Source organism: Sus scrofa, chromosome 14 (genome assembly GCF_000003025.6).
Source record: "Sus scrofa isolate TJ Tabasco breed Duroc chromosome 14, Sscrofa11.1, whole genome shotgun sequence".
In the NCBI taxonomy this organism is placed as follows: Eukaryota; Metazoa; Chordata; class Mammalia; order Artiodactyla; family Suidae; genus Sus; species Sus scrofa.
This window is the reverse complement of record NC_010456.5, coordinates 30,319,156-30,333,582: the sequence shown is the minus strand read 5'-3', so window position 1 is coordinate 30,333,582 and position 14,427 is coordinate 30,319,156. Positions and strand designations below refer to the sequence as shown.

Below are 14,427 nucleotides of genomic sequence, written 5' to 3'. Positions count from 1 at the left end.
TGCGGGTTCGATCCCTGACCTGGATCAGTGGGTTAAGGATCTGTCATTGCTATGAGCTGTGATATAGGTCACAGATGTGGCTCAGATCTGACATTGCTGTAGCTGTGGTATAGTCTGGCACCTGCAGTTCCAGCTCCAATTCAACCCCTAGCTTAGTAACTTCCATATACCCTGGGCGCAGCCCTAAAAAGACAAAAAAATAAAAAATAAAAAAAAACCCACAAACGACTCATTTCTAGCTAGGATAAAGTACATAAAATGAAAGTAAAGAGTGTAGTCACTGTTTGTTTAAAGGGATCAGTGTGAAAAGCCCACTTAGACACTAAAGGGCTGACACAAGCCAGGAAGGGTCAGAAAATTAATTAGCTCCCTAATTCATACAATGCTACAAGGGAGCTGTACTTCCAATTCTAACTGATAGAACCCTTACAGAGCAATTTATAAAGTCAGCCTATCTACCCAAAGTGTTGACTTGAGAATACCACACAATAAGATGCTGAAGGTAAATAGAAAGTTTTACATCTTCTCATCAAAGTCAGAAGCAGAATGTTAAATGATTAAAGACTCAGTTTAGGAAGTTTTCCAAACAGAGTCAGGCCCAGGATGTCAGTAGACAGACAGAATCCCTTGAAAAATTTTTCTGTGCTTGAAAATTGCATGTTTTTAAAACCTGAAGTGTATATGACATAGGACTCAATCAAGTTGTACTCCGCGTTTCCAAGTCTACAGCAGTTTTTAAAAGGAGGGGGAGGGTGCCAAAACCCAAGCAAGGCAAAGAGGGCTGGAGCATTAGACACTTGTTTTCAAGACCAAACGCTGAGCCATGATGCATCAGCCTGCAATTATGAGTGTCTTTGTATAGCTCAGTTTGAGTGAGGATTTATTTTCTGTTCCTGTTACTTAGACAAGTAGAAAACAAGTGGCCTCCCAAAGTTCCTTCATCTGCAAAAGAATTTTTCTTAAAAGGAGGGGCGTGTGTAAAGCTGAATCACTTGAGCTATTCTGCTCATTTACACAAGTTTCTGCAAAATTCCTGTGCCTCTGTGTAACTCTGATACCACCAGCCTAGAGACAGATCTTAAAAGGAACTGAAATTACCAGGCCTGGTTAGTATCTCCCAGAAGAACTTACTTAATAGGTCAGCAGCAGTCAATTACACTAATGTGTGAAAAGGAGCAAATGTGCTGAATATAGCATCATAAAATTTTAGAATCAGAAGAGACCTGCAATCTAGTTCAACTTCCTCATTTTACCACTGAGGAAATGGCTTCTAAAAGGTGAAATCACTCGTTAAGGTCACAGTTACTGAACAGTCTAGGACTTAAACCCCACTCTCCAATTTAAAGACTCCTAAACTGTGCTGCTGAATAAAAGTTTCTGATCTGTTATAAAAAGCCCCCGAGATGAATGAGTCAATCTCGAGGCAAGTTAAAACTTGCTTCCCCTCCCAGTCTCCACAAAGGAATAAGAGTAGGCATATTTTCACTTGCCCTTAAACACATTGCCCACACGAAAGCAAACGCACACCAACTGCTTGTTCTTAACAGGAAAAGGACATAAAGACAACTCACAGAAAAAAATCAATGGCTTCCTTACTGGTTTTTTGGCCTTCTTTTGAAAATGTTCTTGTTTTACTTTGTAAATGAGCAAACAGAACAGATGCAGGTTTTAGATCACATGGGAAAAAGAACCACATTTCTCTTTTCACAATACTGAAAGATACTCGGCTGTTTCGAATTCATTCACAAGTCCCTAAGACAGTTTTCCCTAAAACCTTCCTAGATGCTGTAAATAGAAACTAGGAATTGGCCTCATCTGGTCCTTAACACTCAACTTCATTGTTGGTCATTTTTTTTACCTGTGTAGGTAATTCACACAGACACAAAGAAGTTCTACCAGACCTCAGACACAAAGAAGTCCCTTTTAATGAAACTGTGGGAAATAAAACTGACAAACATGTAAGAGGGCCTGAAGTTTGCCAAGACCTTGGCAAGGCACAAGGTCTGACATGAGGAGCACGAGTTACTTCTCTGTGCTGAATATTTAGCTCCTCATAAATTACAGATCTTCAGTGAAAGCTGTTCATTAACAATGTGCCCTTCAGTAGTGGCAAGGCACTCCTACTCAAATTAACTTTCTAAAACATGGCAAGAAGAAAGGTTTGCATTTCCTGGGAACCTCCATTTGCTATGGGAGCAGCCCTCAAACAGACAAAAAATAATAATAATAATTAGTAAATTCAGCAACAAAAAAAACCCAATTCAAAACTCAGCAAAGAACTTCAATAGACATGTCTTCAATGATGCACAAAAGCACATGAAAAAGAATCTCAACATCGGTATCATTAAGGAAATGCAAATCAAAACTACAGTGAGATAAAACCTCATACCCATTAAGATGGCTACTATCAAAAACAAACGAATAAACCAAAAAAAAAAAAAAACATTAGGTGTTCCCACTGTGGCACAATGGGATCAGTGGCATCTCTGCAGAGGCTGGACGCAGGTGTTTTTTGGCTTTTTTTTTTTTTATCTTTTTAGGGCTGCACTCAGGCATGTGAAGGTTCCCAGGCTAAGGGTCCAATCAGAGCTGTAGCTGCCGGCCTATGCCACAGCCACAGCAACTCGGGATCTGAGCCATATCTTCGACCTACACCACAGCTCATGGCAAACGCCAGATCCTTAACCCACTGAGCAAAACCAGGGACTGAACTCATGTTCTTATGGATACTAGTTGGGTTCGTTAACCACTGAGCCACGACGGGAACTCCTGGACACAGGTTTGACCCCCAGCCCAGCACAGTGGCTTAAAGGATCTGGAGTTGCTGTAGCTGCAGAAGAGGTCACAACTTCGGCTGGGATCTGATCCCTGGCGCAGGAACTCCATATGCTGCAAGGTAGCCAAAAAAGAAAAGAAAACTAAAACAGAAAATAAGCGTGGGAGTTCCCGTTGTGGCACAGTGAAAACAAATCCTAGTAACCACAAGGTTGTGTGTTCGATCCCTAGCCTTGCACAGTGGAAACAAATTCGCCTAGTAACCGTAAGGTTGTGGGTTCAATCCTGCATTGCTGTTGTTGTGGCTGTGGCATAGGCCAGTGACTACAGCTCTGATTCAACCCCTAGCCTGGGAACATCCACAGGCCGCATGTTCGGCCCTAAAAAGCAAAAAAGAGAAAGAGAAAAAGAAAAGAACAAGTGTGGGCAATGATAAGGAAAAACTAGAACCCTTGAGCACCGATGGTAGGAATATAAAATGATCTCTGTGGAAAACCAGTATGGTGGTTCCTCAAAAAATTATGAATTAGGTGTGCTGAAAAAGAGAAAAAAAAAAATCTAACCTTAACCGTATGATCCAGCAATTCCAGTTCTGGGTATGTACCCAAAAGAATTGAAACCAGGGTCTCAAAGCAACCATTATACACCCATGTTCACAGCAGCATTATTCACAAAAATAGCTAAAGTGTGCCAGCAATCCAAGTGTCCGCTAACAGATGAATGTTAGGCAAAATGTGATGTAAACATACAATGGAGTATTATTCACCCTTTAAAAGGAAGGGAATTCTGACACACTACAAGGATGAACCTTGAGGACACTGTGCTGAGTGAAATAAGCCACTCTCAAAAAGACAAACACCATAGGATTCCACCTACACTAAGTGCTTCAGAGTACTCAAAATCAAAGGGAAAGTAGACTGGTGGTTGCCAGGGGCTGAGGGAGGGAAGAATGGGGAGTCACTGTTTAATAGATAAAGAGTTTCAGTTTCGCAACATGAAAGGAGCTCTGGAGCTGGATGATGGTGATGGTTGCACAACAATGAGAATGTTCCTCCCTTTTCTTCTCTCTCTCTTTTTCAGCTGCCCCACAGTACATGGAAGTTCCTGGGCTAAGGATCGAATCCGAGAGGAGCTTCAACCTACACCACAGCTGTGGCAATGCTGGTTTCACTGTATCAGGCTGGAGGATCAAACAAGTGCCTCCACAAAGACAAGCCGATCAATTAACCCACTGTGCCACAATGGGAATTACTTGAATGTCTGTCTTTAACGCCACTAAACCGTAAACATAAAAATGGTTAAGATGGTAAATTTTATGTTATATGTTCTACCATAATAAAAGCAATTTTAAAAAAGATAACTGGTATTCTTTCATATAACCTTTTTATCCTAATGGCAACATGCTACTATTCTGCACTTTGCTCTTTATACAAATATTCTGAAAGCCTTCAAGTAAATGCAAATCAAAATCATGAGATACCAGGAGTTCCCATTGTAGTTCAGCAGGTTAAGAACCTGAGTAGTGGAGTTCCCATCGTGGCTCAGTGGTTAACAAATCCGACTAGGAACCATGAGGTTGCAGGTTCGATCCCTGGCCTTGCTCAGTGGGTTGCCGTGAGCGGTGGTGTAGGTCACAGACATGGCTCAGATCCCACATTGCTGTGGCGCTGGAGTAGGCTGGTGGCTACAGCTCTGATTAGACCCCTAGCTTGGGAATCTCCATATGCCATGGGAGTGGCCCTAGAAAAGGCAAAAAGACAGAAAAAAAAGAAAAAAGAAAAAAAAAAAGAACCTGAGTAGTATCCACGAGGATGCAGGTTTGATTCCTGGCCTCGCTCACTGAGTTAAGTATCTGCTGTTACCCTGAGCTGTGGTGTAGGTCACAGACACAGCTGGATTCCACGTTGATGTGGCAGCCACAGCTCTCATTCAACTCCTAGCCTAGGAATTTCCAGATACTGCAAGTGTGGCCCTAAAAAGCAAAAAAAAAACCAAAACAAAACAACAAAAAAAAACTATACGATACCAAACTTCACCCTCACTAGGATGCCTATAAACAAAAAGATAAGTGTTGACAAGGATGTGAGAAAACTGGAACCTCATTCATTGCCGGTTGTACAACCACTTGGGAAAACAGTCTTTCAGTTCCTCAAAAGGTAGGGTTCCCATATGATCCAACAATTCTTTTCCTAGGTGTACACTCAAGATGAATGAAAACATATGTCCACATAAAAACTAATACACAAATGTTCACAGCTGCATTATATTAGCAAAAAGTAGATACAACCCAAATGTCTTATCTGATGGTGCACAAACAAAATGTGGTATATCCACACAAAGGAATGTATTTCAACCACAAAAAGAAATGACATAGGGGAATTCCTCTTGTAGCATGCACCAGTCCTATGTCATTTTTTTTTTTTTTTTTTTTTTTTTGTCTTTTTGCCTTTTCTAGGGCCGCTCCCGTGGCACATGGAGGTTCCCAGGCTAGGGGTTGAATCGGAGCTATAGCCTCTGGCCTACACCAGAGCCACAGCAACGTGGGATCCGAGCCATGTCTACGACCTACACCACAGCTCACAGCAACGCTGGATCCTTAAGCCGATGAGCGAGGCCAGGGATCGAACCTGCAACCTCATGGTTCCTAGTCAGATTCATTAACCACTGAGCCATGACGGGAACTCCTACAAGGATGAACTTTGAAAACATTTTGCTAAGTGAAAGGAGTCAGTAAAACTGTATGATTCCGTTTATATGAAATTCCAGAATAGGCAAATCTATAGAGACAGAGAGTAGAGCTTGGGAGCCTAGGACTGGGAGAGTAGAGGGGAAATCCAGTTAACTATTAATGGGTAAAGGGTTCCTTTTTGGGGTGAAGAAAATATTCTAAAATTGATTGTGGTGATGGTTGTACAACTCTGTGTAAAAAATGAAGATATTAGTATTCCCAGAAATTTTCCTATTTACTACATAAAACCAGGTATTTCTGACCCAGCAGCATAAAAATGACTGGCATAAAAACCTTAGGATAATAAGATGCTCAAGACCACTTAGAAGGACTCCTCCCCAGGGCAGGGAGGCCTCGCCTAGATATAAACCCAAACATCTTAATTTTATTTCCTGTTACCTGCCCTCACACTACAGAGCAGGAGACTATTATCTCCACATCCTACTTTTATGCCTTTGTTCAATCTGGCCTAGAATGTCTTATCTAATCCATCCCTGCCTAGCAACCCTCCATCTCCATCAATGCCAAATACAAGGGCTAATTCCTACCGAGGAAGCTTCTTTAATTCCCTCTCATATATACACACACACAAGCCAAGTGAACTGACCAGGGTCCCAAGGTTGTAGGAAGGGGTTCCCTGCCAGGGCTCTTGTCTAACACCTGAAAATGAACTGTCTGAGGAGACACACATGCTGACAAAGTCAGAGACTTCATTGGGAAGGGGGCGCCCGGGCAGAGAGCAGCAGGGTGAGGGTACCCAGGAGAACTGCTCTGCTTCATGGCTCACAGTCTCTGGTTTTATGGGAATGGGATTAGTTTCTGTGTTGTCTCTGGCCAAGCTTCTTGCTCGGCCCATACCTGGTCTGGCCTAAAGTCCTTCCTGATGGTGCCAGCATCTCTCAGCCAAGATGGATTCCAGCGCCAAGGATCCTGGGAGGTTGGTTGTCTCCTCCCTCCTATTGGCAACCTCCCCAAATCCTCCAGGCTAGTCTTCAGGGCAGCACCTGGTTCCTTATCAGGGCCTCCTGCTGTGAGACAACTCATACAAACTGCTATTATCATGCCTGGACTAGATGGGCAGTTTTAGTCAACGGTCATCTAAAGCCAGCATACATCAGCTTCAGCCTACACCTGGCCCACAGGACTGTCTCACCTTGTGAGACAGAGCTCCTTCTACCCAGCACAGTCTTCACAGCAGTCAACGAATGTTTGATTAATCGGTATTTCTGGGGTCTTCTCCCACCCCACAGGACAGTTTCTATTGGTCGCATTCATCGAAAAAGCTCTAACCATTCGCAAAATAGGCCAGGTGACTCACAGTCAGCCAGTGACACAGACTGGTCTTTCCTTTGTCTTCCTAGGCCCCTTTGCTATTTGAAAACAATGATGACTCCCTTAGCACTGTTATGACCACCACATCTTCTTCATTAATACAGGAACCCCACCAGGTGGACAGGGCCGGTGCTACCCCCCATTTTACAGAGTGAGAAGCAGATTGAGAGAAGCCAGGCAACCTGCCCAACTTCACATGACTCACTGAGTTGGGGCTGAAGCAAATCCAGGACCTCAAACTTCTTAAGAGTAGTTCTGATTTCCCAGGTTGGTTTGCTGAGAATATTCTCAGTGAAAATATTAATTATTGCAAAATAAAAATATAGATCCAGTCATAAAAATATTTTTTACACATAAAGAAAAAAAACTAGGACATACTCTGAAACACTGAAATAATTTTCTCTGGGCAGTAGGATTATGGATAATTTGCTTTTTTCTGTGTTTTTTAATATGTCTGTTATATATCTTATACACTGAAACCACATATAACTGGATAACTAATATGCTATTAAAATGTAAGGGCCCTTCAATTAAAAAAAAGATATATAGCACTTCTCTGGTGGTGTAGCGGGTTAAGGATCCGGCATTGTCACTGCTATGGCTCCAGTCGCAGCTGTGGCACAGGTTCAATCCCTGGCCTGGGAACCTCTGCATACTATGGGCACAGACCAAAAAAAAAAGACATTAGAAGATAATGTCTCCAGTAAGAAATAATTCTATGAATGAAATGAAGATCAAAAGATTTGATTGAAAGTTTTTTTGGGGGGAAACATCCGTAATCTCTCTTAGCCTTCCTGACAGAGAAAATATGCCAAATATTTCAATGCACTATTTGACTGGCGCTCTGCAGAATGGGGGGGGGATCTCATTAAAGTTGCCTTCCCTTTTACATCAAACCCAAATTTTGGATGATTTGCACGTCCTGAACATCTGGAACTTCAGGCCTTTAACTTCACAGAAGATACAGTAAATCAAGGACTCTGCAATTTTAAGTGTAAAAAATGGGCAGAGTTAAAACCGGGATCTAATCCAAACTATACTTAGACATAAGTAAGCAAAGGAGAATACAAATATCAAGTACTTAATTCAAGTTGGAAGTATATTACACCTTATGCTTATATAAAACACTAGGGCAGCAAAATGTCTGTCTGGAGTCTCATTAGGTTTCCTAAGAAGAGGCAGATGAGAATACATTTCCCCCGGGAAAGAGATATCAGAAAGGTTTCCCAACAGGGATTCTGTAACAGGACTACTTTTCTAAGATTCTGCAAAGAATACTTCTCTGATTTTGTGGCTGAACCACCATAACATAAACAATTAAAAAACAGACCCACCCATTGCGTTAGTGCTAGTGGAATCTGTCCTTCTGGAAGTGCCAGATGGAGATTAAAAAAAAAAAAAAAAAGCTCTTTACTAATTGTGGCCAAGATTCCTTGGTACTTGATGCCAGGGCCAGGATATTAACCCAGATGTCCTAGCCAAATTCAAGGTTGGTTAATTACAGTCTGCCAACTCCCCCCCCCGAACACACACACACACACACACACACACACACACACACACACACACACACACAAAAGGCTTCGTATGTTCCCTGATTTGAAATCTGAACAGGTCACTCTTGAAATTCTTGCAGAGTGCCATCAGTCAATATGTTTTCCTTTAAAAGTGCATTGTAACTCAAATATTGATTTAAAGCATATGGATTCCTTGAGTTCCATCTACATGGGAAATATACATGTAATCCTAAAAATATATAGGATTCCAATAACAACTACATACACACACATATATAGGGGATGCTACCTTAGTTTAAAGCCTCCCTAAACAGTCCTCTAAAAAATTCATATTCAGAGTAATTCTGACATTGCCTTCCAATTAAGATTGAAGGGACTTAAATAAAGGTTTATATTAAACACAGATTTTGAGCCATGAAACTTTTAAGACTAAAATGGAAGGCTCTGCTGCTAGGAAAAAGCTATATACGAAAATGTCAGTTACAAGGCCTCCCAGGGTTGAGCAAAAATCCTGCATCCAACAGCAAGTCTGAACATCAAGTACAGGTCTGGCCTTTCTGCCATCCACTTACTTAAGGTTTCATTGCCAACATATTCTGTGCACTGCTTAAAATAATGTATATGGGGGTTCAATTTCTAGCTCTGTATTCACTGGCTGGGTAGCCTTTTAGGCAAGTTAGTGAAATTCTTTACTCCTGAATTCCATCTTTAACTTTTTCCTCATCAAAACCACTAATAACATGGCACAAAATTATTCTGTTTCTTTCACTATTTTTAAATACTTTAATACACATTTTAAGGACTACCATCTATATGGCCTTAAATTGTCTGCCCCTCCCAAGCTCCCACTTCAGGACCTTCGTACTTGCTGTGCCCTCTTCCTACTATGCCCTTCCCTCTGGGATCTACATTTCCTCACTTCCCCTAGATCTCTATTTAAAAGTCATTTTCTCAGCAAAGCCTCCTTTTACCACTCTATCTAACATTTCCATTTCCCTAACTCTTGTCCCCCAAACACTTCATATTTCTCCTTCATTGATTTATGTATTTTTTCTTACTATGTCTCACTTTCCAACACACAATAAATTTTATTAATATGGTTATGGTTTGCCTCCCCTGCATGAAGAAGGGGAGTTCCACATGAACAGGGATTTCTGTTTTATTTACTGCTGTAGCACCAGCTCCCAGAACAGCATCGGGCACACAGTAGTTGCTCAATGAATATTTGTTGAAAAATTACCAAATGAGACCTAAGTACTGCCCACATATAGGTACACCAGAGCTCCACAAGCTCCCTTTGGGAAGACTATCACCACTTCAAAAATAAAGAAAAAGAGAACTAGTGGCTTGCAATGATTAGGAAACAACATTGTCCATTCTGTATATCTGAGAAAAACACACTCGACATCCCACCTCATTTTTATGAGGAAAAAAGGAAAGAAGCTAATAATTAGGATAAAGTGGAAAAGTAACAATTTATATGAGATGAAAAGTCTCACTTTAGTTAACAATGCACAAAGTTTTAATGCTAACAAATATTAAGCCATCTTCCTGTGACTTGACTACATTACCTTCAGTTGTTTTTCTTTAGCTTTAACTTCTATAAAAACCAGTCCTGAAACTTAGGGACCTATTTTCAATTAACTAAATAATGAATATTCACTGAGCACATGGGACTGCAGAATTCTGCAGGGGGTGCTACAAAGTGAAATACAAGGTCTTTGAGATATAGATACAGATATAGACAGATATCGATATACACACATAAACATATACACATACTGGAGTTCCCGTCATGGCTCAGTGGTTAACAATCCCAGCTATGATTCATGAGGATGCGGGTTCAGTCCATGGCCTCGCTCAGTGGGTTAAGGATCCGGCATTGCCGTGGATGGGGGTGGAGGTCGAAGACCCGGCTCGGATCCTGAGTTGCTGTGGCTGTCAGGTAGGCCAGCAGCTGCATGGCCGATCCAACCCCTAGCCTGGGAACTTCCATATGCCTCTGGTGCGGCCCTAAAAAGCAAAAAAACAAAATAAAATAAAAATATACATATACACATACATGTACACAAACATATACATTATTGATTATGTGTGCACACACACATACACACATATACATATACGTACACACACATACACACTAGGAAGAACAGAAATACATCTGCACAAAATTAAGAACAGGCTGCCAATATGTGACAAAAATCAAAAGTGCCTATCTTTGTACAGAGTATAAGAGGTCCAATTTATCTCTTACACACCATGCATTGGGATTAGAATCCCAACAGAGATAGCACTTAAAAGGCAAGAAAACTAGACTTAAGTTCACATGCTTTTATGGGTCACATGAGATACAAGAGGCTTAATATCAGACACTAGATGAAAAAAATTTAAGGTAAATAAGAGCACCAAATTCTAAACTCTTGAAGAACAGAAACCAGATCCGCTCATGCCATATTCAAACTCAAGTAGGAGCTTAAGCAATTGTTGAGAAAAACAGGGAAGAGCACCATCTTTATCTTTAGAATACCTTCGAAGGGTCCATCCAGTTTGTTTTTTTACCTTTTGAACTAGGCCTAGCAGAAGCCTAAGCTGTACTTCACTTTCTCTGAACCTTAAAAACCCAGGACAAGCCCTTGGCCAAGCAAACACCCACTGTCTTTGCTTTAATAAGGGCCAGCCTTGCTCCTTGTCAGACAGCCACCACACTAATTCAATAACAAAGCACCTGGAGTCAGAATACCTGAGCTCAAATCCTGACACCACCACTTATCAGCTGTGTGGCCCTGGGCAGGGCAAGGTCCTTGACCTTTCTATGCCTCCTCTGTAAAATGGGGATAATGATAGCACAGTCACAGGTTAGATTAATTAATAAGATAAGACACACGAAACACTAGCCCAGGGCCTGACCACCAGAAACCCTCAATAAAGGTTAACATTTCCAGAGAAAAATGCACCAAAGCTGAGGAGCAACATACCTGAGCACTCTTGTCAAAGGTTATCATTAAACCCAAAGGTCTAATACATTTGGTCTCTAGGCTGTGCATACTATAGGTAGTAGCAGTTTTTAAAAAATAAAAAATAAAAATAACACCAACCAGAACCACAACCATAAGAGCAACAGCAGTAACACTAATACAAAGCTCTTATTGGCCAGGCAGGGTCCTAACCTAGAACAGAAAGAAGTCAAGGCTGCCGAACCAAAAAAAAAAAAAAGATGCAGCATTTTTTCCACCCTCCTTTTAAAATACAGTAATTGGCGCCCAGGTTTTGCTAAAAACAGGTATCGAAACATTGCAGACTGAACGTGTAATTTCTTCAAAGCAAAGAGGTGGGGCTGTGACGGGAGGGGGGGGTGGGGCGCGGTTCCTGCCAGATGGAAAAGCCACATGAAGTGGAGAAAGATGAGTTCAGGATTTCTCCCCAGATCAAAATCAGATATTTGAAGCACAGGACCGCCAAAGGAGGGGAAGCAGTGGTGTCTGCTTTTAAAATAACCTCTGAACAAGTGTCATCTGCCTTCAGAGCCAATCCCCTGCCGAGGCAGAAGGTTCGGGTTACGGGGCAGCGGGGTTATTTCAGAAATCCCTATCACCTCTCATCATCTACCTTCTCCAACAATCAGTCCCACTCGGGGGGGCTGTGTGTGGGGGACAAAAGCCACGGCCGGCCAGGCCCCAGGCCAGTTGGGTCAGCTCGCCGCCGAGGCCACGGCCAGGGTGCCCTCCATTCCGGTTCGCGGGCACCGCTGCCAAGGGCCCGGGCAATGCTCAGGTGGCCGCCGGGGCAACAGGTCCCGCCGGGCCTCGGCCCCTCCAGGGGGTCCACCCCCCCAGGGCCGAGGGGAGCAGAGAGGGACGCCAGGGAGGGAGCGGCGCCTGGGGCGGCGCAGGGGCAAGGAGTCCAAGCTCCATCTTGAGGCGGGCGGAGGAAGGGAAGGCCGGGCTCGGCGCTGACAGGGCCGGCGACTTTTCCGGCTCCGGGGGAGCACCCCAGAGACCCCTGGCCTCCAGGGCCATCCCCCTGGGGCTCCCCGGAACCCCTCGAGGGGGGGCGGTGCGCGGGACTCGGTCCCCCTCTCGGACGCCGGGCCGGCCCCCGACCCCAAGCCGGGAGGGCAGGAGAGGGCCCGGCGGGGCGGGAGGGGAAAGGTGAGGAGGGGACGGGGAAGGGGAGAGGGCCCGCGCCGCGCCCGCTCGCCCCGCTCACCGCTCGCCGCCGCCTCGGTAGCCGCCAGTCGCCGCCACCTGCCCCACTGCAGCAGCAGCAGCCGCGCGGCCGCCGCCTCCCGCCTCCCGGCTCGTCGGCTCCGGGCGGGGGAGAGCGTGACGCGCCGCCGCGGGGCCGGGCGGGCGCGCGCCGCCTGGAGAAGACGCCGCGGCGGCTCCACCCCGCGCGCTCCGCCGCCGCGCCCACTCCGGTCGGCCCAGCGCCTCGGACCCCGCCGCCAGCTCCGCGTCCGAGCCCCCAGCCGCTGCCTCTTTGTCTGCACCCGGGCCGCCGCTCTGGAGAAACGAACCTCAGACCCCCGGCGCGCCCGCCATCCAGCTCTCAGATCCCAGAGAGGACCGGGATGGGGAAGAAGGTGCGAGGAAACCCGAGAGGCCTGGACCAAGGGGCTTCTCATCATCTCGGTTAGTTCCCCATTTTCTGAACGTGTTCCCAGAATTTGCAAGTCACACCCGAGAGCTCCATTGAGACTTGATCGCACAGCCTGTTAATTTGCAGCTGATTTTTTTCTTTTTTCTTTTCCTTTTTTGCCAGATCCAGGGTGAGAAATCCTTTGAAATAAGCTCGGAGGAGCTGCCCACAGCTGGTTAACTTTAGGGAGCGTCCTCTCTGCCCTCCTCGCCCTCCAAGTAAGACCCAGGGTGAGCAACCTCTGGGGAAAGCACTGCAGCAAATGAAGCTTGAGAAGGACCATCTCCTCCCTCCCCTTCCCTCCAGGGAAAGACCGAGAGTTTAAAAATCCCTTGAAACAAACCCAACACTTGCTCCGTCAGTTTGAGAAAAGCCTTTTATTCGCCTCAGCCGCTTGGAGGGAAGCCCTGGTTAACGTCCTGTCCTCCCACCTCCCCACAGGGATCTCCTTTAAAAGCTTTTGAAAGGGACTGGAGGGGAGGCAGCAACAGCCTGCTCCGGGCCGGTGCAGCGGAGGGCGGCCAGCATTTCACTCCCATGGACCATGGCAACCCCAGAAGCTTTGCAGCTCCTGGAAGGAATTTGCAGCTGTGGGTGAAGCCCAGTATTTTACAACGACTTAGTAGTGGATAGGGGGCCCAGGGCTTCCCCATCCTCTCTGGTGGAAGGGAATAATCAGGAGGGTGACCCCCTTGCTGACCTTTATTCAAAGCACTGGTGCTGCTTGGACCAACAGGCATGCACAGAGCAGGGGGAGGGAACTGCAATGAAAATGCATGGAGTTCTGAACAAACAAGTAAATGTATCTGCTGGCACCTCCCCTGGATTCAGGCTTAAGTCACAAAAATCCTGTTTCCTAACTCAACATCACCTTAGTTTGCAAGTTGCAAGGTCAAAGTGTGGTGGCACCCCTGGTATCCAGTATGGATATTCCTAATCTGAAAGTCATACCTCACCCTCTCATCTGAATACTTTTCAGCACTAATGCACAACCTATATAATCATAGATGCGGTAGAAAAAGGCAGAGACTACTGTTGAGTGGGATGCAAATAAACACTTCTGTTTTCCTCTTATCTCCTCTTATTCTTTTTTTTTTTGGTCTGTTTAGGGCTGCCCTCTTGGCATATGGAAGTTCCCAGGCTAGGGGTTGAATCAGAGCTGTAGCTGCCAGCCTGCACCACAGCCACAGCAACGCAGGATCCAAGCCGCATCTTTGACCTGCACCACAGCTCACTGCAACTCCAGATTCCCAAACCCACTGAGCGAAGCCAGGGATTGAACCCGAGTCCTCATGGATGCTTGTCGGGTTCATTAACCACTGACCACGATGGGAACTCCTCCTCTAATCATTCTACTGAGCCTATCTTTATTTCTAAATGTTGTTCATCATGGAATTTTTGGCATTAATTTCAGTGTTTAAAATATCGCATTGG

At 44.7% G+C, this 14,427-nt stretch overlaps 1 protein-coding gene across 13 annotated transcripts in view; it reads right to left on the bottom strand.

Annotated features, from left to right (window-relative positions):
• The window catches only part of CLIP1 (CAP-Gly domain containing linker protein 1), a 146,226-nt gene extending 133,513 nt beyond the window's left edge, over positions 1-12,713 (bottom strand). For 8 of the 13 annotated variants that reach the window (XM_021072958.1, XM_021072969.1, XM_021072976.1 and 5 more), the window contains exon 1: positions 12,562-12,674. The gene's annotated coding sequence lies outside the window, so the exon portion shown is untranslated. Of the gene's footprint in view, positions 1-12,561 lie in introns of all 13 variants that reach the window. The other 5 variants (XM_021072963.1, XM_021072964.1, XM_021072961.1 and 2 more) reach the window with 4 other exon arrangements.